The sequence below is a fragment of the Lissotriton vulgaris genome, chromosome 3_1, assembly GCF_964263255.1.
Source record: "Lissotriton vulgaris chromosome 3_1, aLisVul1.2, whole genome shotgun sequence".
NCBI lineage: Eukaryota > Metazoa > Chordata > Amphibia > Caudata > Salamandridae > Lissotriton > Lissotriton vulgaris.
The window spans coordinates 1,504,245,290-1,504,271,165 of NC_141689.1; the positions used below are offsets into that span (position 1 = coordinate 1,504,245,290).

The window sequence follows — 25,876 nt, forward strand, 5'->3', positions numbered from 1 at the left end:
GGCTTTGATTCCAAATCCTCTCCTATGGGGGGGAGACCCACATCTAATCTTAAGGGAAGCAAAGGTGTGCCACTGGGAAGGGCCAGGAGACGTCTTAAAAAGTTGTTTTCTACACTGGCCAGCGCTGTCCCTGCTTTATACCCCCATAGCTCACTACCATACGATGCAGCCGCTTTAGCTTGCGTTTTATACATTTCTACTGCCGGGGTGATGGGTTTAAAAGTAGAAGTGTTCACAACCTTCAAAATTGCCCCTGACAGTTGAGACAGCTTTATCCGAGATCTTGCTATTTGTGGTTCCCAAGATAAATTCTCATGTAGGGTTACCCCCAAATACTGGAATGTTTTTACCCTCTCCAGTCTTACTGAGCTCAATAATGGATGAGGTCTAGTCTTGGGTGAGGGGTTAAATATCATGAACTTGGTCTTCCCTGTATTGATCTCTAGACCATGTTGTCTACAGAAAAGACCAAATCCATCCAGGATCCGTTGAATCCCCATCGGGGATTTGGAAAGCAGGAGGGTATCGTCAGCAAACATGATGGCCGGCACCCTCCTGCCTGTCAAAACTGGGGCGTTGTTGTCCCCCACATTACCAAGGTGGGATATAACACCATTAACATAAAGGCAAAACAGGGTTGGCGCCAAGACGCAACCCTGCCTTACCCCCCTAAGGACTGGGAACCTTTTTGACAGTACTCCGTCCCTCCCGCACCTGACCTGAGCAAAGTTACTATTGTGAAGCCTAATTATGGCCCGTAAAAGATGGATAGGGACACCCAGCTCTTTTAGAACCTCCCAGAGTTTCTTTCGAGGGGCCAAATCGAATGCTGACCTCAGATCCACGAACACCATATACAGCCTTCCCCCCTCGATCCTCACAGTTTTCCAATAGAGGAGAACGAGGCAGAAAATCTGGTCCATGGTGGAGGTATTTTTCCTGAAGCCAGCCTGGAGGGGGCTCAGAATTTCTTTATCCTCCATCCAGTCTAAAAGATGGTCCAGGAGAAGGCGGGAGAAAAGTTTTTGAGGGACATCTATAAGGCTGATCGGCCTATAGTTGGCTGGGAGAAGAGGACAGCCCTTCTTGAAGATAGGTACAATCTCCGCCCCCAGCCAAGTACAGGGGATCTCCATGTCTCCCGCGATGGAATTAAAAAGAATAAGGAGGTACGGGGCCCAGATCTCAGGGTGGAACCTAAAGAGGTCACCAGGCAGTCTATAGAGTCCCGGGGCTTTCCCCGTCGCCAGTCTCTCTATTGCACTGACCACCTCCCCAAGGCTAAATTCCAACCCACCATCAGGATAGGATGAAACATCAGCAGCCACATCATTGGCAAATTCAAAGGTATCTTCATATAGTTTGCCAAAGTGGGCTTCCCAAACAGGAGCTGCAATGTTAGGCTCCACTGCAGCTTTGGGTTCACCTGTGCCAATGTTTACCAAGGACCAGAATCTTCTGGAATCCCTCGTTTCTAAAGCTAGGGAGAGGTCCTGCCATCTGTTCCAATCCCATTCCGACCTTGCCAGTGCCATTGTTTCCCTGTATTCCCGCCTAAGCTCAGCTACCTTGCCCCTATCCGAACCTGCTTTTATTGTTGCTATTAGTTCTGTCTTAATCTTTTTACAGGCAGAGTTATACCAGGTTGAGGTGCGAGTCTTTTTCTTCCGCTGCACTACCACCGGGTAGAGAACCTCACCTAGAGCTCCCACTAACTCTTCATGGATTTGGTCTAATCTCTTGTTAAAGTCTTGGGGTCTAGGCTGATTGATTAAGTCGTCCAAGTCCTTTAACCTGGGGAGTGCTAGTTCATGGATTTTCCTGATACTCTCTTGTGAATTTGCCAGTTTCTCCCATTTTACCCTGCGCCTGTTGGAGCTGAGAACCAGGTTCCCCAAATCCTCACTGGGCTCAGCGGGGCTGCGATCCAGCAACAACTACAGGGTGCACCATATCTAATAGAAGTACGTTATGATCGCTGTCCATTCTTGCAACTACTCTGAAATCCTGAACCTTGGACCACAAGCTGATGTCTACAAAGATGTAGTCCAGCCGCAATTTGTGATCCTTCCTATTGAAGGTACATAGTGAAGGGGTGTCTGAAGTTGTGCGACCATTACAAGCCCTTAACGCAAAATTTAGTGTCAAGGACATAATTTGCACCGCAAGAGGAGACCAAGATTTGGGGTGGGGGAATTGACATGGTGGAACACCCCAAAAGTCATCTTCTGCAGTGAGTGCACCTTCCCTCAACCCTTCCAGAGGTTCAAAGTGACAATTAAAGTCTCCACCCATCACTATCTTACAGTCTTTAGGGAGTTGGCCCAATAAGGACGAAAGATCATCAAGTGTGGGTGATTCCATGGTTGCACCAACTGGGCGAGAGTACACGTTAATAATTGCCATCTTGAAAGCATTGGGCCACTTAAGTAAAACACACTGTATGTCCTGCGAGAACGTAACTACATTCTCCGCATTACATCCAATGTGACTGGCTACCCATACCGCCAAGCCACCTGAAGGCCTCCCTTTGCCACTCCAGCTGGCTTTAATTTCAAAAACTGCATAACCCATTCTAGACAGGGGTTCCCTGGCCCAAGTCTCTTGAAAGAGACAAACATCACTGTTACCTACTATGGAGTCCCAGTCATCAGTATATAATTTATTGGCAATACCCGCCACATTCCAGGACAGGACCTTTGGTTTACACTCACACAGCGTGAAAGGCATTTGTAGGGTATTGAATTGGCTCCAGGTGATTAAATGTATTAGTCCCTGATCGCTGGATCAGCCCCTTCTAGCAGCGGTAGGAACCTCCATCATGGCTTTCAATGTGGTAGGAGTGAAGTACCATGTGGTGTGAAGTTTATAAGCATTTTCTTTATGTTGCACACAAATGGATGACTTTGCCACTCTATTCCACACACCTCTCCCCAGGTGTCTTATGATTTTTCTCGGTTCAAGATTACATTTATTTTCAATGATGTACCATGACATCATTTACATGACTATGCAGTTGTGCACATAGCGTTTCAAATACTGCACTCCAAAACTTCACACTAGCTAGCATACGTTTCAAGAGAATAGTAGTCCGTAGTATATGGATTGCTCTGATTTTTCAATTCAAGGGGCAGATGTATCATCCGTTTTTTTTTGTTGCAAACGCTGTGATTCGGAAAATAGCAGCGTTTGCGACAAACAAAACGGATTTGGAATGTATCATGCAAAAAGCCTCGCAATATTAAGGAATCGCTAATTTAGCGATTCCTTAATATTGCGAGGCTTTTAAGAAATAGCAAATTGCGATTTTAGATTTGAAATGTATCAAGCATTTCAGTGTTGCGATTTTTGACTAAGAATTTGCAAATTACCATCAACTTGTAGTTGGTGGTAATTTGCGAATTCTTTTCAAAAAGCACTTTTTTTTAATTCTAAAGGTACCATATGACGCTCATACATGCCCTTAGGGCATGTATGTGCGCCATATGCATGTACATGTCAAATTCAGGGGTGCAGCAGGGTGTCCTTAAGACACCCTTGCACCCTTGAAATTATTCTCAATTTGCGATTAACTAATTGCTAATCGCAAATTGAGTATAATTTTACATTCATTCCTATGGGCCTCCTGGCCCATAGAAATGAATGGGAAATTATTCCTTAATTGCGATTAGCAATTTGCTAATCGCAATTAAGGAATTCTAAGGAATCGCAAAAAAATAGCGAAATTCTACATACATACCATTTTGCACTTCTCAAATAGCGATTCCTTAACAATCGCTATTTGAGAAGTGCAAAATGGAATCTTGATACATCTGCCCCTAAAAGTGTACAAAAAAAGTCAAACCTTTCTGTGGGTGCCTCAGATGTAAAAATTATTGTATCTGGAGCGACAGACTGCTGGATCTCTAATGCCACTTATACCATGCTAACAATAACCTTTTCCTGTTTGTAATGGTCGATTTTCTTTTGAACTTTTTAGATGTTATTGTAAAACCTTTATTTTGCAGTGGAGGCAGGGTATCTGTATGTGATTGAATCATTTTGTATCGGGGTCATCAACCTTTTTTGTAATAAGAGCTACTTATGTTCAAGGAAAATCATCCTGAGCTACTTACATTATTAGTGGCGTAATAGTAACCACATCAGACAAAAGTACATTGGTGTCAACCATTTGCAAGATTGCTAGTGGAGATCAGATCATTGAATCAGGCAGGCGTGCCAGCAGTAATGTAAAAAAGACTTTGATAATGTGGGAAGCCTCTACTTGGGCAGTACATTACAGCCATAGCTGCAATGCCCTTGGCACAAACTTATTAGTTATAAGTTTCCCAGTGTCTTCAAACATCAGCTTATGAGTTCTGAAAATACACACATTTTCGTCTCCAATACACACGCTTAATTGTGATCTAAATATTTTTAGACCGCTTGCAAGCCACTCGTTGGAGAAGCCTGTTATTTTTATTTGTATTTGCACTTTATTGCATTGTGTTGATATAAAATTAACTGTGTAAATATAAAATTAACAAGGCCTTTTATTAATATATCACTACTGCTCTTTCTTACTTAAAATAAAATAGATTCCAATTCATCAAACCATTGGTCTAGGATTCTCCGCCTGCAATTAAGGCCCACACTTTTGACATTTGTGCCTGCATTTGAGAGCACTCAAGAAGGAGATTTAGGGAGAGAGGCAAGGGCCAAACAACTTGAAATGGAATGTTTTTCACTTCCATGCTCCTGTGACCGAAAACAGCCTTGTTTTATTTCTGGCCCTCATTAAATGAGGAACGATTTGGGGAGGAGGATTCGCTGCACATATTATGCTGTTAGCGGTACTCAGTCCTCCTCAACAGTTGAGTATCCTGATATGTTGGTTTCATTATAGGAAGCAGTAATACTTATCACTGCTCCAACTATTCCTCCTGTGGATTCTTCTGACTAAGATTTGCATCATTTACCCTCCAAGTACTGATTAATTACGGACTACCTGAACTCAGAACCAAGGGAGTTCTTCACCTTGGACAGCTTCACGCACTTCAATTAGGATCTACTTATTCGCTCTGAAAATAGTGTTTGTCCTGATGATGGCCCTTTAATTTCCATTTATGGGGAGAAACACCGTCAACAGATTTGGGCACAAAGACAGCTCAATTGAGAAGTTAATCTATTAGGAACGGCTAACTAAGAAATAAATTAATTTTTGATTCCAATCAATTGTTTGATGAAGTAGCCCTATAAGTGACATCTTCACTGTCTACTGCCTTTTTAGGTCGCAGCCTACCCGAAGGCGAAGCTGTCTGGTTTACTAAAGACGCCTTGGGGACTTTCAGAAATCTGACAAAGGAATGCATTCAGCCTGTTGCTTACCGTTGGCTTTGTGGTTTTAACTCACAATTTCTGGCTTTCTATTTGCTGGCTTTATTTGCTTTAGGCGATCTAGCTTGAGGTCACCCCTCCCATTGCCCAAACCTTGTTTACTGTATTCTTCCACAAACTCGCTTTCTGTAAACTGGCCTTTAAATCTTGTTCTTATCTTGTCATGTTATCTGGGCATTCAAAGACAGATGTCAAATGTCAAGCTGTGTCTTCTGGGAATATGACTTGTTACAACGCGAATCATCACAACGCGGTTGTTACATCAACCGCGTTGTTACCACGCAAACCCATTACTACGCAAGTCATTACATCGACTTGCAGTAGATGGTGCGCTGACATTAGAAATGTATAATTTACTATTCTAACTCCAGCCTACGTAACAGAAGGGAAGGTGTTGTAATAGTAAACTATACTATTTCTAATGTTAGCACGCCATCTACTGCAAGTCAATGTGCAACTTGCGTAGTAATGGCATTGCGTGGTAACAACGCGTTCGTTGTAACGACTGCATTGTAATGGCATTGCGATTCGGAAAATGCGATTGTCCGCAAATAGCAATTTCTGAGCTGCAAATCGCCTAAGTAGGTAAATAATTGCAAAAAAATAGTGATTACCGAAAATTAGCAGAATATTATAGCGATTACGAAAACAGCGATTCCTTAATAGAGAATCCGCTAATAAGGAATCGCAAAAATGGAAAACAGCAATTCAGGTGCAGAATGACGACATCACAACCAGGAAGTGTGACTGCTCATGCTGCACCTGATTGCCAGCACCTGTGTCTGAGTCAGAAGCTGCCTGAGAGGCTGAGAGGAGGGAGTGATCTTTTTAACCAGCATTTGCAGGAAGGAGAAATGGAGTCTCAGGGGAGTGAGAAGCAGCCTGAAGAACAAACAAGAAAAAGAAAACAAAAGTTCAGTGAGAGGGAGCTTGAGGTGCTCACAGAGGAGGTAGTGAGGCAACATGAACTCCTTTTTGGAAATAACTCACTCAAAGTCCCAGATGCAAGGGAAAGGAGAATCTGGAATGAGATCCAGGAAAAGTGAACGCGATTGGCGTAACCCACCGCACAGTTGAAGATCCACGTAAGCGCTGGTACGACATGCGCCAAAGGTCCAAGGAGAGGGTGGCCACCATATTAGCTGAGGCAAAAGTGACTGGCAGTGGGACTTCAACAGCACCAGAGCTGACGCCCCTGGAGGAGTTGGTGGAGGGCACACTTATGCCTGAAAATGTGACTGGCGTGGCTGACCTGGACAGCTCCGGAAATACAGAAACCAGACAAGGTAAGATGCCTGCCAATATCCCAAAACATACCCAGCCCACTCACAGTCCTAAACACCCATGCCTGAGTACAACTCCAGTACATGTCCACAGGCACACCCAGAATTGCATTATGGGAAATGTAGTCCCATGCACTGATACCTGGTCCTGTGACACAAAGCAAGGGGACATAAGGTAGAGTCATACTTGGAATGTGCAACACGCACAAGAAGTAGTCATGTGAATAGTTGTAACAAACTTTAATCCATAACAAAATCATAAAATGACACACATCTAATGTGTGCATTTATTTTTACAGCACCTCCGACAACACAGGAAACAGTGGCTGAAGGGGTGGAGACAGAAGCAAATATGAACGTGGAAGGGCAGGAGGAGCAGGGCGCAGCAAGGCCCACACAACCTGCACCACTCAACGGCGCAACATTGTCTCATCACTGCCACTGATGGAGGCAGAGTCCACAAATGCAGATGAGGAGGCACAGCCACATCCAAGGCAACAAGCAAGGCAGCACACACCACAGTCCACTGCACAAACATCAAATGGCAGTGGTTCAAGAAGCAGGGCACGAGCCATCCAAAAGAGACACAGTGTTTGTATGGCTGGAGGGCAGCATGTTAAGAGCACAGCATCTGCAAGGTAAAGGGATTCCATTAATACAGCGCCTACTTGCCACACATAATCATCACATGTCTGAGTTCCGACTCAGAGTGAATTCAATGACTGGTGCATTGGAAGGACTGTGTAGGGAGATCAGGAGAGACAGGCTGGCCAGGCGCAGGGAGAAACACTGCCTCCACACCCGGATGGACCTTTTCACTAAGGCTGTGAACCGCCAGTCCACCGCCATATCCCTGCTAGCTAGGAGATGTGTGAGCATGCAGCACGAAATGGCACACTGCTGCCAGGATGTGGGTAGGGGCCTGGTGCAGGTCACACGTGCAGTTGACCAAATGCGTGCTGTAGCCACTGGTGGCATAGGGACACTGGGCAGCTTGGACACTGATGAACAATCAAGCAGGAGCAGCATAACTCCTCCACTTCCTGCAGAAAGACGCCAGAGTGGGCGTCAGGGCAGAGCAGGTGAAGACACTAGTGAGGCCAGTGCGCATCCCGAACGAGGGGCAACAGGGCATGCACTCAGGAGATGAAGGGGCAGCATGCACGCATGGCAATGTGTGAGGCAACATATGCCATATGGAGTAAGTGACTCTTAACAATGATAGCACTGTGACCTCAACATGTGCAACTAACAACATTTCAGTTACGCTGTGTGACAGATTTAATTCTGCTGTTAAGGGAATAAAAAATGTTTTGAGCATTATTATTTGTCATTGTGTCCTCCTTTCTCACCTAGAAGTAGTTCTGTGTGATGTCATCACGTCTCAGGCACCCGGCAGCTGCCTCGACTCCACCTGCACGCCTGCGCTGAGGAGCTGGATCCTCCTCATCTGATGTGTCAACATCTGTCAGATCCACTGGGGTGCCCTTCTTGGTAGCAATGTTGTGTAGCATTGCGCAGGCCACCAAAATTTTGCAAAATAATTAAACAACAGGGGGTGGTGATGGACAGAGTTTCTGAAATAAGCAGAATACTCTCACCCAGTCAAGAGATCAGGGCTTAATCCAACACCGTTTTTTAGCTCACTGCACCATCCCAGCTCAGAACCTGGCTATATGCAAATTAGTCTGTCCCTGGCCCAGTGTATCATGGGAACAGGGCAAACCAAACTACCAAGCCAATTCTTTCACTGGGAAGGAAACAAGCTACCGGGGACCGGTTTCTGGCATTTCAGCCGTCTTCGGCCCGGCTTGCTTGAATCCTGATGGTGCAATGAGCAAGGGACTCACGTCTGAGTATACCCTTCCACGCTTATGGTGGACAAAATAATTAAACAACAGAGGGTGGTGATAGACAGAGTTTCTGAAATAAGCAGAATACTTTCACCCAGTCAAGAGATCAGGGCTTAATCCAACACCGTTTTTTAGCTCACTGCACCATCCCAGCTCAGAACCTGGCTATATGCAAATTAGTCTGTCCCTGGCCCAGTGTATCATGGGAACAGGGCAAACCAAACTACCAAGCCAATTCTTTCACTGGGAAGGAAAGAAGCTACCGGGGACCGGTTTCTGGCATTTCAGCCGTCTTCGGCCCGGCTTGCTTGAATCCTGATGGTGCAATGAGCAAGGGACTCACGTCTGAGTATACCCTTCCACGCTTATGGTGGACAAAATAATTAAACAACAGGGGGTGGTGATGGACAGAGTTTTTGAAATAAGCAGAATACTCTTACCCAGTCAAGAGATCAGGGCTTAATCCAACACCGTTTTTTAGCTCACTGCACCATCCCAGCTCAGAACCTGGCTATATGCAAATTAGTCTGTCCCTGGCCCAGTGTATCATGGGAACAGGGCAAACCAAACTACCAAGCCAATTCTTTCACTGGGAAGGAAACAAGCTACCGGGGACCGGTTTCTGGCATTTCAGCCGTCTTCGGCCCGGCTTGCTTGAATCCTGATGGTGCAATGAGCAAGGGACTCACGTCTGAGTATACCCGTCCACGCTTATGGTGGACAAAATAATTAAACAACAGGGGGTGGTGATGGACAGAGTTTCTGAAATAAGCAGAATACTCTCACCCAGTCAAGAGATCAGGGCTTAATCCAACACCGTTTTTTAGCTCACTGCACCATCCCAGCTCAGAACCTGGCTATATGCAAATTAGTCTGTCCCTGGCCCAGTGTATCATGGGAACAGGGCAAGCCAAACTACCAAGCCAATTCTTTCACTGGGAAGGAAACAAGCTACAGGGGACCGGTTTCTGGCATTTCAGCCGTCTTCGACCTGGCTTGCTTGAATCCTGATGGTGCAATGAGCAAGGGACTCACGTCTGAGTATACCCTTCCACGCTTATGGTGGACAAAATAATTAAACAACAGGGGGTGGTGATGGACAGAGTTTCTGAAATAAGCAGAATACTTTCACCCAGTCAAGAGATCAGGGCTTAATCCAACACCGTTTTTTAGCTCATTGCACCATCCCAGCTCAGAACCTGGCTATATGCAAATTAGTCTGTCCCTGGCCCAGTGTATCATGGGAACAGGGAAAACCAAACTGCCAAGCCAATTCTTTCACTGGGAAGGAAACAAGCTACCGGGGACCGGTTTCTGGCATTTCAGCCGTCTTCGGCCCGGCTTGCTTGAATCCTGATGGTGCAATGAGCAAGGGACTCACATCTGAGTATACCCTTCCACGCTTATGGTGGACAAAATAATTAAACAACAGAGGGTGGTGATGGACAGAGTTTCTGAAATAAGCAGAATACTCTCACCCAGTCAAGAGATCAGGGCTTAATCCAACACCGTTTTTTAGCTCACTGCACCATCCCAGCTCAGAACCTGGCTATATGCAAATTAGTCTGTCCCTGGCCCAGTGTATCATGGGAACAGGGCAAACCAAACTACCAAGCCAATTCTTTCACTGGGAAGGAAACAAGCTACCGGGGACCGGTTTCTGGCATTTCAGCCGTCTTCGGCCCGGCTTGCTTGAATCCTGATGGTGCAATGAGCAAGGGACTCACGTCTGAGTATACCCTTCCACGCTTATGGTGGACAAAATAATTAAACAACAGGGGGTGGTGATGGACAGAGTTTCTGAAATAAGCAGAATACTCTCACCCAGTCAAGAGATCAGGGCTTAATCCAACACCGTTTTTTAGCTCACTGCACCATCCCAGCTCAGAACCTGGCTATATGCAAATTAGTCTGTCCCTGGCCCAGTGTATCATGGGAACAGGGCAAACCAAACTACCAAGCCAATTCTTTCACTGGGAAGGAAACAAGCTACAGTGGACCGGTTTCTGGCATTTCAGCCGTCTTCGGCCCGGCTTGCTTGAATCCTGATGGTGCAATGAGCAAGGGACTCACGTCTGAGTATACCCTTCCACGCTTATGGTGGACAAAATAATTAAACAACAGGGGGTGGTGATGGACAGAGTTTCTGAAATAAGTAGAATACTCTCACCCAGTCAAGAGATCAGGGCTTAATCCAACACCGTTTTTTAGCTCACTGCACCATCCCAGCTCAGAACCTGGCTATATGCAAATTAGTCTGTCCCTGGCCCAGTGTATCATGGGAACAGGGCAAACCAAACTACCAAGCCAATTCTTTCACTGGGAAGGAAACAAGCTACCAGGGACCGGTTTCTGGCATTTCAGCCGTCTTCGGCCCGGCTTGCTTGAATCCTGATGGTGCAATGAGCAAGGGACTCACGTCTGAGTATACCCTTCCACGCTTATGGAGGACAAAATAATTAAACAACAGGGGGTGGTGATGGACAGAGTTTCTGAAATAAGCAGAATACTCCCACCCAGTCAAGAGATCAGGGCTTAATCCAACACACCATCCCAGCTCAGAACCTGGCTATATGCAAATTAGTCTGTCCCTGGCCCATTGCTCATTGCACCATCAGGATTCAAGCAAGCCGGGCCGAAGACGGCTGAAATGCCAGAAACCGGTCCCCGGTAGCTTGTTTCCTTCCCAGTGAAAGAATTGGCTTGGTAGTTTGGTTTGCCCTGTCCCAATGATACACTGGGCCAGGGACAGACTAATTTGCATATAGCCAGGTTCTGAGCTGGGATGGTGCAGTGAGCTAAAAAACGGTGTTGGATTAAGCCCTGATCTCTTGACTGGGTGAGAGTATTCTGCTTAATTCAGAAACTCTGTCCATAACCACCCCCTTTTGTTTAATTATTTTGTCCACCATAAGCGTGGAAGGGTATACTCAGACGTGAGTCGCTTGCTCATTGCACCATCAGGATTCAAGTAAGCCGGGCCGAAGACGGCTGAAATGCCAGAAACCGGTCCCCGGTAGCTTGTTTCCTTCCCAGTGAAAGAATTGGCTTGGTAGTTTGGTTTGCCCTGTTCCCATGATACACTGGGCCAGGGACAGACTAATTTGCATATAGCCAGGTTCTGAGCTGGGATGGTGCAGTGAGCTAAAAAACGGTGTTGGATTAAGCCCTGATCTCTTGACTGGGTGAGAGTATTCTGCTTAATTCAGAAACTCTGTCCATCACCACCCCCTATTGTTTAATTATTTTGTCCACCATAAGCGTGGAAGGGTATACTCAGACGTGAGTCCCTTGCTCATTGCGCCATCAGGATTCAAGCAAGCCAGGCCGAAGACGGCTGAAATGCCAGAAACCGGTCCCCGGTAGCTTGTTTCCTTCCCAGTGAAAGAATTGGCTTGGTAGTTTGGTTTACCCTGTTCCCGTGATACACTGGGCCAGGGACAGACTAATTTGCATATAGCCAGGTTCTGAGCTGGGATGGTGCAGTGAGCTAAAAAACGGTGTTGGATTAAGCCCTGATCTCTTGACTGGGTGAGAGTATTCTGCTTAATTCAGAAACTCTGTCCATCACCACCCCCTGTTGTTTAATTATTTTGTCCACCATAAGCGTGGAAGGGTATACTCAGACGTGAGTCCCTTGCTCATTGCATCATTAGGATTCAAGCAAGCCGGGCCGAAGACGGCTGAAATGCCAGAAACCGGTCCCCGGTAGCTTGTTTCCTTCCCAGTGAAAGAATTGGCTGGTAGTTTGGTTTGCCCTGTTCCCATGATACACTGGGCCAGGGACAGACTAATTTGCATATAGCCAGGTTCTGAGCTGGGATGGTGCAGTGAGCTAAAAAACGGTGTTGGATTAAGCCCTGATCTCTTGACTGGGTGAGAGTATCCTGCTTAATTCAGAAACTCTGTCCATCACCACCCCCTGTTGTTTAATTACCAAAATTTTGCAACACGTCTCAGGGCTGTTCTGTAGGGCACATCCACTCTTATGGATGCACCGGAAACGGCTTTTAAGGATTCCGAAGGTCCTCTTAATGGTGCATCTTGTGGCTTTGTGGGCACTGTTGTACCTCCACTCTGCTGCTGTGGCTGGATTGCGGTACGGTGTGAGGATGTAGTCACATACAGCATATGCACTATCACCTGCAGGTATGTTAAGTACTGTCCTGCCAGTTCATACCTTTCCTAGTTGTGTGTGTTTGTACCATGCAATTACCTATCAGGTATCCCTCTCCAAACTCGACATTTGTGAGTCTGCGATGTAAACCACAGTGTTGAAAAATGAAAGAATCGTAAGTGCTTCCCTGGAATTTTGCTACAATATCTGTGATTACATGTTTAGCATTGCAGACTCCCTGGATGTTTAAGGAATGATATGATTTTCTGTTTCTAAAAACATACTCATTGTCTGATGGGGGAGACAGTGCGACATGGGTTCCGTCTACACAGCCAATCACGTGGAGAAATTGGGCTATTTGGTAAAAATCTGGTTTGGTCTGGTCAAGTGCCTGCTGTGTGTTTGGGAATTGGATGTGGTGATGCATCCTCTGAATCATAACATCAAGGAAAGCGTGGAAAAAACGTGAAAGTGCACTCTGGGAGACCCCTCAAGCTGCGGCTATTATCCCCAGAAAACTCCCTGATGCTAGGCGGTGCAGTGTGCACACAACCTGTATGTGGGTGGGAATGGTGTGTGCCCTTTATGTGGGGTGTTCAAGTATGGGTGTCAGTTCCTCTATCAACTCCAGGATACTGTCTGGGTGCAGCCTGTAGTGCACATGGATGTCCTCCTGGGTCCGCTGGAAAAGGGTGATGCGTGCTCTGTAGATCCTTTCCTGGCGTCTCCTTATCTGTGCAGCCTCTCGGATATGCAGCCTCCAGGATATCACATATAGACCAGCCATTGTGAGAAGCCCCAGTGGCATTGTGGGCCTGTTTAAATAGGTTGCACCTGGTTACCACCTGGTCAGAGTTTGTGGTATTTGAGAAGTGCAAAACTGCCATTTTCGTAAAATCGCTAATTGCGATTTTTTGCTACATCTCAAATTACGAATTTGCATGACCTATATTTGCGATTTTTGCAAATACTGAGACGCACCTTGAGAATTCGCAATTTTAGTTGCAGATTTTTTGCCCCGAAAAATTGCTAATCGCTAATTTTGCGATTCGCATTTTTGCGAGCCGCAATACTTACCTACATCGGAACACTCACTTTTGCGATCGCATACACCCTGGATTCTGCGAATCGCAGTGTTTGCGACCGCAAAATACCTACCTATATATGGCCCTTGGAGTTTACATTTCTTTCGCTGTCTTCAAAGTGAGAGCGTTTACAGAAAAGAGGTATTTAATTTACTCTCCCCATGGAGCCTACTCATGCCCCTTCCTATGTTCCAGTTTAGAAGGCTACAACATAACACTTAAATAGCAAATCCTGAAACATGCGGATGAAAGCTTTTTATTGTAGTTAAATAGGTAAGTGAGTTACTGCTTTTATTTTATTTTATTATTATTATCAACACTTGTAAAGTGCAACTATCACCCTAAGTGTACCCTGGTGCTATGATATGAAAGTCTGGCTAAGCATAGGTATAGGTGGTTTGCAGTTACCAGAGGAAAAAATGTAACAGGAAAGAAAAGGACATACTCGAGGGTTAAGTCATGTCTTTATCGTTTTTCTGAACTGCAAGAGATCATCCACTTGTCTAATGTCAAGTGGAAGTTTGTTCCAGAGGTGTGAGGCTGGCGTGCTAGAGGCCCTGCCTCCTGATTTAGTTTTTCTGACTCTAGGCACCTTCACCAGGTACGCTGAAGAAGAACGAAGAGTACGAGGAGGTGCGTACCATGTAAATTTATCCTGCAGTGATTTGGGTCCAACGTCATGCAAAGCTTTAAACACTATACATAGTGCCTTGAATTGTATCCTTTGCGGTATTGGGAGCCAATGCAACTCAGAGAGTGCCTTAGAGGCAGAAGAGCAACATGGTCTCATTAGTGCCAGTTTAGCCGCAATGGTCTGTACTCTCTGTAGTCTCTCGATCAAGTATCTTAGAGATACCAGCGGCAAGGCGTGGCCTGGACGCCGGAGGGGATGGCGGCGTGAGCTCGGAGCTCCGTACCAGATCCCCCTAATCATCCTGAAAAATGGTGCGGGGACGCCCACGACTACCCTCATCTGTACGCTGGAGACAAGGGGAAACATAGAGGCACCCCTGGGAGCACCCACGAAGCCAGCCGAGAGGGAGTTAGGCGAGAACGGAGAATAAGAGCCGGCGCACTCAGGAGCCCAAGATGGCGGACACCGCCGATGCTGGAGAAGGCTGACAGGCGGACTTGGTAGTGAGGCGAGCCCTAAAACCCCAGATCACGGCATCGATCGGCACCTACGACGAACCGGGCTGGAGGAACCCCCGCAAGATGGTGGCATGAACTAAGCCATAAGATCATGGTACCTCTGCCGCGGTAGATGCCCTGAGGAGACCCTAATCAGTGGAGGGACGGACGGGCAATCAGGGCACTATTTGATGCAGCAGTGTGCAGGCAGGACTGTTACAGCAATCAAGGGACTGGCAGGAGCTGGTAAATCAACCCGGCATAATAGCGGAGGGGGACGTGCCCCTTGCCCCTGCGGAGGGGGCTGCGGCTGCCGTGCAGGGCTTGGAGAGAGGAGAGCTGTGCCGCTGACAGGTGCCGACACGAGGACGACCGAAGATGCCCTGAGCGATCGAGGCGGCCAGCAGGCTCCCAGGTGAAGAAGGCGGAGGGGTGCAGCGCGGCGAGGACAGCGCAGCGGCAAAGTCGAGGGGCACGATGACACGGTGAGAAATAACGGAGTCGGGGCACATGTGAATGAACTGAGCGGCTGTGGCTGGACCGGCAGCGAGCGAGGAGATACAGAGCGATGGTGTGAAGCGCGGAGCCCACCCGCGACGGGAGCCCCAATCTGCCTGCAGGGCGACGATCAGACCGCGAGTTTGAGAAGGAGGGGCAGCTCGGCGCCCCCCCACCAAGCTGATATCGGAGGAGCGTACGACACCACATCGGCCTCCCCCTGGCGGTGTGAGATCCCGGAGGTGGGCCAAGACGCGGCAAAGGGAGGTAGAACTTGAAGTGATTTGGGGGAATGTGGCTGGCCGAAGAGTGGAGGGGTGCAACGTCGGAGCAGTGGCCGGGCCCTCAGGGAGCACCTGGACCCGGGGGCGACCACGGTTCACACCGGGAACTGCGGAAGTGCATGGTGGCAGTGGTGGATGGGACTGGTGAGCGAAAGCACCGATGAGACTGCCCGGCGGACGGAGCACAGCAAGAGGAGGAATCCTGGCTTAGCGAAGGGCCTGGGAAGAGTGAGAGACCCGCGACCCCTCATTGTCACCGGCGAGCGCTGCGGGAGTGTCCCGAGCTTAGGAACAGCGGACCTGAGCCAAGAGGAGGCTGTCCGGAGGCTGGGGAAGCCTGAGGAGATACCCTGAGGCTGAAGTGGAGCGAAGGTGTGCGGGAGAGGAAGACAGGCTGATGGCGGATGGCACAGATATCCACCTGGTGGAGAGATCGAGCACGAGCGAGTTTGAGCCCTGCACGTAGCCCAGCTTGGGGTACCGACAAGAGAGCACGATTAGGAAGGGGAGTACCCACGGCGGACCGATTCATCTTACACAGCACGGACCCAACCCTAGGGAACTATAAGGAGCGTAAAATCTGAAGGCGCTGGAGATCCGCAGCAGCAAAGCACCACGTAGACCCGGGTGTGCCTGGCAGCCGAACCCTGGGACAAAGTAGGAAAATGATACAAATTGGGAGTGGAGGGCCGGGCTTGTCTGGGACAGTTCCGTGCACTTGGAAATCAACAGATATCGATACTGTCCAGTGAGCACACAGCTGGGAAGCTGCGGAGCCATCGGGGATAGCCGCTACGGGCCCACACACAGGAGTAAACCACGGAGGCATCCTTAAGGCTGCACAGTACGTTGAGAGCATCTGCGCATAGGACAACTTGCAATCATGGTGAAGAACAAGGGGAAGACGGAGGGAGCTACAGCCTCCGAAACGCCGGAAGGGGGTACTGTGGGGCCCACAGACCTGCAACAACTACAAGACTGCATACTGGAGGCTATTGCGGCGACGAGAGACACTCTGCAACAGGACATTGCGCAAGTAGCAACAGGCTTGGGCCTCCTCCGTGCTGATCACGACAAACTTAAAGACAGAGTAAAGGATACGGAGGATACCTTGCGTGAGCTGGCCCCTGCCCACAAAACTATGGAGGGTAAACTAGCGGACGCCCTAGACCGAATACAAACACTGGAGAGGAGGGCTGAGGACGCCGAAAACAGGAGTCGATGCAGTAACGTCCGAATAGTGGGCATTCCAGAAAAAACAGAAGGGGACGATATGGTCGAATACCTGGACAACTGGCTTAAGACAACGGTGGCACCGGAAGGCCTCTCCCCATTCTTCACACTTGAACGTGCCCATCGCGTTCCGACTAGACCGCCTAGACCGGGACAGCCACCAAGACCGATTATAGCCAAACTGCTGCACTATAAGGACAGGGACTTGCTGCTCCAGAGAGCCCGAGATGCGGGGTCATTCCAGATAGCGAATCGCAAGGTGACACTATTCCCTGACTACACCTTTGAGACACAGCGGATGCGAGCCTCCTTCTTGACCATCAAACGAGAACTAAGAACTGAAGGCATACAGTACTCTCTGCTCTTCCCAGCGAAACGTGATAGACGGCAAGGCACTTCTCTTCCTTACATCAGCAGATGCACGGGCATGGTGGGACACATACAAGGCAGGCAGGGACGGTGCCAAATTCCGAAAGGAAAAAGAACGTGCAACAACGCAGGTACGGAAGTCACAGAGACTACGCAGAAGGCGACAAGGCTCTCGGAAACCCACGGCTTCCCAAACGGATGAGGAGAGAAGGGCCGCGCTGAAGGCGGTAGAAAAACTGTCGAGATCTGACGCTTCCCCTTCCAAGCAGGGCACAGAATCGGAGGACCACGTCTCGGGCTCGGAGACGGACCAGTCAGAAATACATAGCGCCAAAGGCCCGTTGGTAACACCGCAGACGTCTGAAGAGATCTTGAGCCTTTGACATGGAGGCGACAGACAGCGGACACTATTGGCGTTGGGGGTATTTAAGAACTGAAAGGTAATGCAGATGGGGGTTGTACACCGGGATATCATACCGCTGCAAACCATGGGGGATCATTGGGTGCGGGGGGGGGCTTGCGTACCTACCTTCCGGTCTCAGCCACACTCCACTAGCCCTTAAGGCACTCACGGTTATTACTGTGATATAGTTGGGGGGTTGAGAAGAGCAACTGAGTTTGGATGGGAACTGATAGCTTGATATTGGGGCCTACTCTGGGGAGGGTGGTTGGGGGTACTGTTGGGGTTTTTCCTCATTGGCAAATGTTTGTTTCTGTGCAAAAAGGGAACGAGACACGTGAAGACTTGGAGAAATGTTGGGGGAACACCACCACTTACGTAGGGACAGGGTTTTTAGTGATGCTGCGGCAGATACTATGGGACAATGGCTAATACGGGTATGTTACGATGTATAACCTGGAATGTGCCGGGGTTGCACACAATGGCAAGAAGACACAAGGTACACGCCTATCTGGTTCGTAGGGGGGTACATATTGCACTGCTGCAAGAGACACATCTCACAAAACAGGAAGGTATCGCTCTGCAGAGGAGGTGGAGGGGACAGGTATTCAACACAATCTACTCAGCATTTACTAGGGGCGCGTTAATTTGGATAAGGGCGGGCACCCCTTTTCAGGCGCCAAGACACATAATAGACCCTGAGGGCAGGTTTGTAGCAGTAGAGGGCAGACTCAGGGGCAGGGACATAGTGTTGTGTAGCATATATGCGCCGAACACTGAACAGCTGCCTTTCATGACGGGACTTTCTGGGACGCTTGCACATTGTTTGGCGGGCCCTATTTTGATTGGAGGAGACTATAACTCGGTAACAGACGCAACTTTAGATAGATCACACCCACCCCTCAGGGACTCCCCTGTACACCGCCTCACGAAGGATAGATTGGACTGGCAAAGGGGGTGGGACCTGTTGGACGCCTGGCGCACACAACACCCGACTGAGCGGGACTACTCATACTTCTCTAGCCTGCATGACCTACACGTTCGTATTGATGCAATACTGTGCTCTCCGCTCGTGATGTCAGCTGTAGCAAGGACTAAGTACCTTACCAGGACAATCTCGGATCACAACCCTATGCTGGTCGCTTTAGATTGGGTGACTGAGCTCTCGCGCGTCCCTACTTGGAAGCTGCGTCCTGAGACACTGGACGACCCGTTGTTTCACGCGACACTGGAGGAGGGGATAACTCAATACTTTGCTGAAAATGAGGGGTCCACTACTTCTAGAGCGATAAAATGAAATGCCTTCAAGGTGGTAGTCAGGGGCCAGTGCATAGTGAAACACGTAGGTATTACAGGATGATCTGGACAAGGCAGATGCCAAATTGCCAGAGGCAGAAATTGCGCGACCGGGTCACCCTGAGCTCCAAGAAGAGGTTAACCTAGCTAGAGAAGCAGTAGTGGTAGAGGTGGAGCGCCTCCGTAGCTTTGATTACAGAGCCTACATGTTGAGAGCTCACGTGGAAGGGGATAAAGCTGGGACGCTGCTGGCATGGTTGGCTAACCTCACTAAACGAAGCTCCCTGATTCTGGCCATGGAGGGAGAAGGGGGCCGCATAAATTATACCCAGACGGAGATACTGAACAGTTTTCAGAGCTACTATGAGGTCCTCTATAAGAGCGCATTGGTGGGACGAGGAAATTACATTGACACGTTTCTTGAGGGCCTGCAGCTACCACAACTGGACCAGGAACAGGCAGATGACTTGAGTAGAGACATAGAAATAGGAGAGATCAGGGGGGCTATAAAGAGGATGGCCCGTAACAAAACGCCGGGGTTAGACGGGCTGCCCGTAGAATTCTATAGCAAATACTTGGACCTGCTGGCACCACGTCTCCAAACGGTATATAACGAGGCCAAAACTGCTGGCTGCCTGCCCCAATCTATGCGTGAGGCGCTTGTGATCCCCTTGTTGAAGCCGGGGAGGGAGAGCAACAGCCCGACTTCCTATAGGCCACTTTCCATGCTGACCACGGACTATAAAATCTTGAGTGCTATATTGGCAGCCAGACTTCTGCAGCACATGCCTGACTTGGTCCACACAGACCAGTCCGGATTTATTCCTGTGCGCAACACGACCATAAACATTAAGAGACTCACGCGAGTGTTGGAGGACACATATTCAGGAGCCCAGACGCCCCTAGTCCTATCGATAGATATTGAGAAAGCGTTCGACAGTTTGGAATGGGAATACCTGTACAAAGTCATGGAATGATTTGGCCTGGGGGAGGGTTATATCAGTTGGACGCGAGTCTTATACACAGCGGCGGTGGCAAGAGTGCGGGTGGGTTCCCTTGTTTCACAACAATACCCGGTGGAACGTGGTACCCGGCAGGGTTGCTCCCTATCCCCCTTATTATTCGCCCTAGCGATTGAACCCCTTGCGGCCGAGGCAAGGACGGGGAAACATTTTAAGGGCATAGACAGTAGAGGGGGCCAACAGTTCATCTTCTTGTACGCGGATGACTTATTGTTATTCCTAGAGGACGCAACAGAAGCGTTGGAGGGTGCGGAGAGACTGCTAACGCGGTTTGGAGAGCTTTCGGGCTTGAAAGTTAATTGGTCTAAGACATGCCTGTTTCCTTTGCGACGAGATACGGCATGGCCCGCCCACCGACCCTCACTCAAATGGGAGCCCACCTGCCTGAAATACCTAAGAGTATACGTGTACCACACAGCAGCAGATATGCTGGAGTGCAACGTGGGCAGATGTCTGCGGGCGTGGAAGGGAAACATGGCCTTCTGGGCCACACTCCCACTCTTGGTAACTGGCCGCATTTCTTTACTGAAAATGATTGCCCTGCCGCGACTTCTTTATTATTTTCGCACTCTACCTGTATGGGTACCTAGCTCCATATTTCGTCGATTGAGATCGCAGCTGACCTCATTCCTCTGGGGCTCGGGAAGATGTAGAGTAGCATTAACAACGCTCACCCGCCCGAAGGACGAGGGTGGCCTAGCGGTCCCGGACTTCGAGTTTTACTATCTTGCAGCTCAATTGCAACTCTTCACACAGGAGGTGGCAAGGGTATTCCGAGGTCCGGAACACGAGAGAGACGGGGGCACTCGGCGGCATATCCTAGCTTATATAACCTTGCAACAGAGGATCGCCCTTAGAGATTTAACACTCGAAGAGCAAACATTCAGGCTCTGTTGGAACCGATCCCAACGCCGCACGGGCACACGACACCCATATGCTCCAGAGATCCCACTTGGAATGGTAACTGCGCTCCCCCACAGGGGGGATTGGTCGCAGTTGCAGGTCTGGGAGGACGCGGGGATATAGGTGATTGGCGTCCTCTACGAGGATGGAGCGCTCATCCCGTATCAAGATCTGCAGGAGCGATTTGACCTTCCGCGGGGAGGTTACCTTCTGCATGCTGCAGTGACTGGGGCCATGCAAGCGCATTGGAGAGGGGGACTCGCGGAACCAATGACGACCATGGCGTGCCAGTACACTATGATGGCGGCCGGGACTTACAAGGCGGTAACATGCTTATACTCCAGAATGCTACGGGAGAACCTGCCGCCATTAACGGCGCTAAAAGCCAAATGGGAGGCAGACCTAAACAGGGAGATTCCGGAAACGACTTGGGCTCGAATAGTGCGGCGGGCACGGAAGAGCACGAGAAATGCGCGTTTCCAACAAATTCACTTTTACGTCCTTCATATAGCCTACATGACTCCTGGTAAAATCAGGAAATACTTTGGGGTGACCGAGGCGGCGTGCCTGCGATGCACCTCAGAGGGAGCGGAGTTGGCCCATATGCTATGGTCCTGCCCTGGCCTACAGGAGTACTGGCGAGCGATTGGTGATACGCTAAACGAGGTAACAGACAGAACTCTACAATTTGATATGGCGGTCTGTATATTGCACTGGTTCCCACATACGTCCAAAAACAAGACCACAAGTAAATTCATAGATATGGGTCTGATTCTGGCCAAAAGAGAAATTACAAGACTTTGGAAAGCGAGAGTGGGTCCCACGCACAGGCGATGGCTCAATGAGCTCCTGAAATGGGCTGCTTATGAAAGCACGCTTTGATACCAAACGGCTCGTAGGAAACCAGACGTTAGGGCACTGGATACGGCAGCAGCATGGGAAGCGTTGGTACAGGCCCTGAGAGATAGTACACTGCAGGAAGACGAGGAGGCCCCGAATCCGGACGGAGACAACTCCCAAGACACACCGGGCACATCACACACCTGGATAAACATGAACTCCTGAAAATACACATATATTCAGGCTTAAAGAGCCCTCCTGCGTGGGTGGTGGGATTTGGGGGGGAGGGGTTGGGCGTTGGGGACAGTTCAAGGGAATTAAGGAGGAGGACGCGGAAGAAAATAAAAAGCAGACATACACACTCCTAAGCGAAAGGGTTGTGATTGCTAATATATTCAAGCTTTTAACACTGTTCTGATTGACGCCACCCGACCTCCGGGTTGTGGGCCTAAAGGCTGTGTACGGAGCTGAACAGAGGCAAGGGCAATGTGAAGCCAGTGATATAATGTATGTATGGAATTATTCGATGTCCTGTAAGTCTGCAATAAAAATTACTTAAAAAAAATACCAGCGGCAGGCCGTTACAATAGTCCAACCTGCTGAGGATGGTACTTCTAACTATCAGTATTCTAGTTTGTTCGGAAGAATCTTCCGAAAAGCTCTAATCTAATCAGAGAGAAACAGCTCCCAGCTGTTTTATTCACATGGTTTTCAAGTGTCAATCTATTATCGAACATGACTCCCAGGTTACGTACCGTGTTACTGGGAACCAATGGGGTAGTAGTGGGAGTGGGCCAGAAATCAAACAGAAGTGTATGGGGAATTCTACCTATTGCACAGTGCAGGACCTCTGTCTTGTCGGCATTGAATTGAAGAGAATTCTCTCTAAGCCAGAGTGCTGTGTCCCGCAGACAAACCAGGGGTTGAGCCCAATGACAGGAACCAGGTAGGGCCAATAATACGGTAAAAACAGAAAAAATACCTGGAATCCCACTTTTTTTTTTTTAAACAGATTTTTATTGAGTGCAAATTCAGCATATATTCTGTAACGCTCTGTCACCCAGAGTCGATCACCATCATCATTAATCTAAACACATATGCAGTTATTTTCTTTTTGTTACATTATAGAAAAAGAAAGAAATGCAAATCAATGATACAACGAATTGGTAATACTAGAATCCCACTTTTGATTTTTAAATCAACCCCACCATATTCTTTTTGTGATTGGGGTTATTTATTTAACCTCTTGCTTCCTTATTTTCAATACTACTTTTGTATAGGGAAACTCTCCTTTTTCAGAAAGACTTACAGTTTTTACCACAAGTACACATTGAATACAAAAACACATATAAATGACTTTGGACAAGAACATTAAATATGTCAAATAAATATGCATACACTCAAAAATTGCAACATACATTAAAAAACACTGCGATTAACTTGTGCGTGTGTATTCAAATTTCTTTTTGAATCAAAGAACCTTCTACTCGATACAACTCATTCAAGAAGCAAAAAACAGATCATTGCCACTTCCTATACTGCAAATAGTCTGCTTTGTCAATTCATTTAATTAATCTCATTAAAGAATATGCCTCAATTCATTTAATTAATCTCATTAAAGAATATGCCGACGCGTTTCCAGCCACGTTTTAATTCCTTTGGGGGCTTTCATCAGGGCTTCTTATTAAGAGCATATTGATGCAATCTAAAAAACAGAAATGAATAAAAGCTAATCATTATTGGTGCCTACACCTGTCTCTCACAAACTCCATCAGTTCTTAATGGCACTTATCTCATACCTTATGGGTGATTCTTATATGAAGAACTTTTAGTGACTTCAGGTTTTCTGAATGGCGGCCAAGCTGTATTTTATCTGGAAGAGACACATGTATTTGATTGACTATTCATCTAATTTATAGCCAAGTGTCTGAAATTACAGACGACCTCCCCATTGGAGCATACCTTGCAGGTATTCAAAACTTGTTTCTTCAATGTAAGATGTCTCGCAAGGGCAGCTCTGTCGGAGAAAAAAAGTGTGCGTTGTTGAAAAAACACTACATTTCTGTGCCCGTATTTACATTGCGCTAGCTCCCTTTTGCGGCGGCATACCTGTCTCCTATTTTGTATGTATTTCTCGAAATCGGCTGGACCCTTCTCACGCCGTTCGTAATTCTTTAGTAGGCTCTGAAAATACCGACATTCATATTAGTGCCGTGTTTGCTACGTGTACCCAATTACTGTATGGTCTACTGGGGGGTTGGGTTACTGCGCTTTCTCACCTATTTTCATTCGACTGCCCGAAGGAACCGTCTCCGTTTAATCTTTGTTTGAAATCTCCACCATTCGCGTCTCCAATACTAGCAATGCGCTAGGTGCGGTCACCCGGATGTAATTCCAATAATATCCTGTTCACTGTGACTCAAAGGTTGCTGGGAATTGGAGTTCCGAACGGAAATCTCGGAAGTTTCCACTGTATATTGAGGCATATATGGCGCATTAATACTAGCGCTCTATGGGCGGACTATTAAAAAACCTTCTATGATTTAAAAAAACGGCATATTGAATTAATCTATTTACCAATGTGACGCCTCTATGGATACCAGGCGTTGTGTGTCCCAATGTCAGGAGCTTATCTTTGAAAGTACCACGGGTAACTGTGGGTCCATATATAACGCATTCGTCCAGACGCTATGCTCATATTGAGGCTGCACTGCATCCCAGGAGCCATTAGACATTCTATGTCCCATTTCTATTGGCCGCTACTGATATAGTCACTTTTGCTGCACATTCTGCATGCCCCACATATTAAACGTGTTCATGTAAGAGGATCCCGGTGACAGATTTGTCTAAGTAAATACATTATTTATCTGCAGTTTTATCAGACTCAATCTGGTCACACAGGTTGTATTGACCACCAGGGAGATTATGCACGTTCCTACCTTTATGTCGCGTCCCACGGAGGAGGGCAGTCTCGAACACTGCCTTGAGACATTTCTGAGTTCCGTAAAACTACATTTCCCATGATTCTAGGTACGCGTGCGACGCCTCTGGCCGATGACGTCACACGCGGAAACCTCAAGACGGAGCGGAGAAGGAGAGACCTTGCCGTTGATTCTGGTTACGAAGAGAAGACACTGTAGGATTATTTCCACAAGTATCCAGCGTATCCTTTGGAGTGTTCTTCTCTGTGTTTGGTTTCCTCGCGAGTGCTCGGTTCGAGCATTTCAGATCTTGGCCACGGAGCTTGTTTGAGCTCAGGGAGCCCTCGGCTGAGGCTCCGTTCGCTAGTCTCCTCGGAGGCTTTCTTCTGTGACTGTTTTCTTTTGCTTGCTGCTGCAGTGCACTCCCGCTGTGAGTGCGAACTCTGATCTAGGTGGAATCTTCCTGAATTATCATTTGAGACTTGAACTAAGCGTATGTTATGATTTACGTACATTTTTGAGTCTGTTGCTGAATATCCCCCAGTCATTGGGGGTCTTGACACTTTGGAATCTGTTTGATAGTAATCTCATTGCTATTATTTTTGGAGTAACTTTGAGTACAAGGGTTGCTCTCATTCTGGACAATGGTGTCAATCCAGTTATGCTGAAGAAGTATTCAGCATTCTTTGTTCTTTGGGCTCCGGTACAAATACAGAATTGGTCTTCGGGTGAAGTTCAACCAGAGGTCTACTTGTGGTCATTGAAGAATAACTATTGTTTTCTATCTTGTGCTATTACAACAGGGGTTTATGAGCTTCGCCTGGCTGGCTATTTACCATTTGCCCTCTGTTGAAGCCTTAGCAGTAATAACATTTGGTACGTGTATGTCCTACAAATGTTTAATAAGCAATGTGATTCCGATTCAAAAGATAACCTCAAGGTTCTTGTGTTATAGATCAGAGATACATGTTCTACACTTCTGATTGCCAGGCAAAGCCAACCCTTTCCCTATTTCCAGGTAAATGAGCCTTCAGATAACTGTAACTGATAGGCTGTACATTGTGTTATTTGCTTGTATGTATTATCGGTTTATGTGTGTGCTTGACCTTTAGTGCCTTGTTCTCATTTCAGCATCCTCTCCCTGCTGCTCCCTTCCTACCCTTCCTGATATCCCTCGCTTGACCACTTCTGTGAGTCTGTTCTCATTCAGACCCAGAGGCTGTCGAGAGGTGGACCCCTTTATAACATCGCACGATCCTGAGGAC

At 47.8% G+C, this 25,876-nt stretch overlaps 1 long non-coding RNA gene across 1 annotated transcript; it reads right to left on the bottom strand.

Annotated features, from left to right (window-relative positions):
• Nucleotides 1-6,882: 6,882 nt before the first annotated feature.
• On the bottom strand, nucleotides 6,883-24,068 carry LOC147728073 (uncharacterized). Its single transcript, XR_015309533.1, has 2 exons — nucleotides 23,970-24,068; nucleotides 6,883-7,290 (listed from the first exon to the last, which is right to left on the bottom strand). It is a non-coding gene; the product is annotated as an uncharacterized LOC147728073 (long non-coding RNA).
• Nucleotides 24,069-25,876: the final 1,808 nt, after the last annotated feature.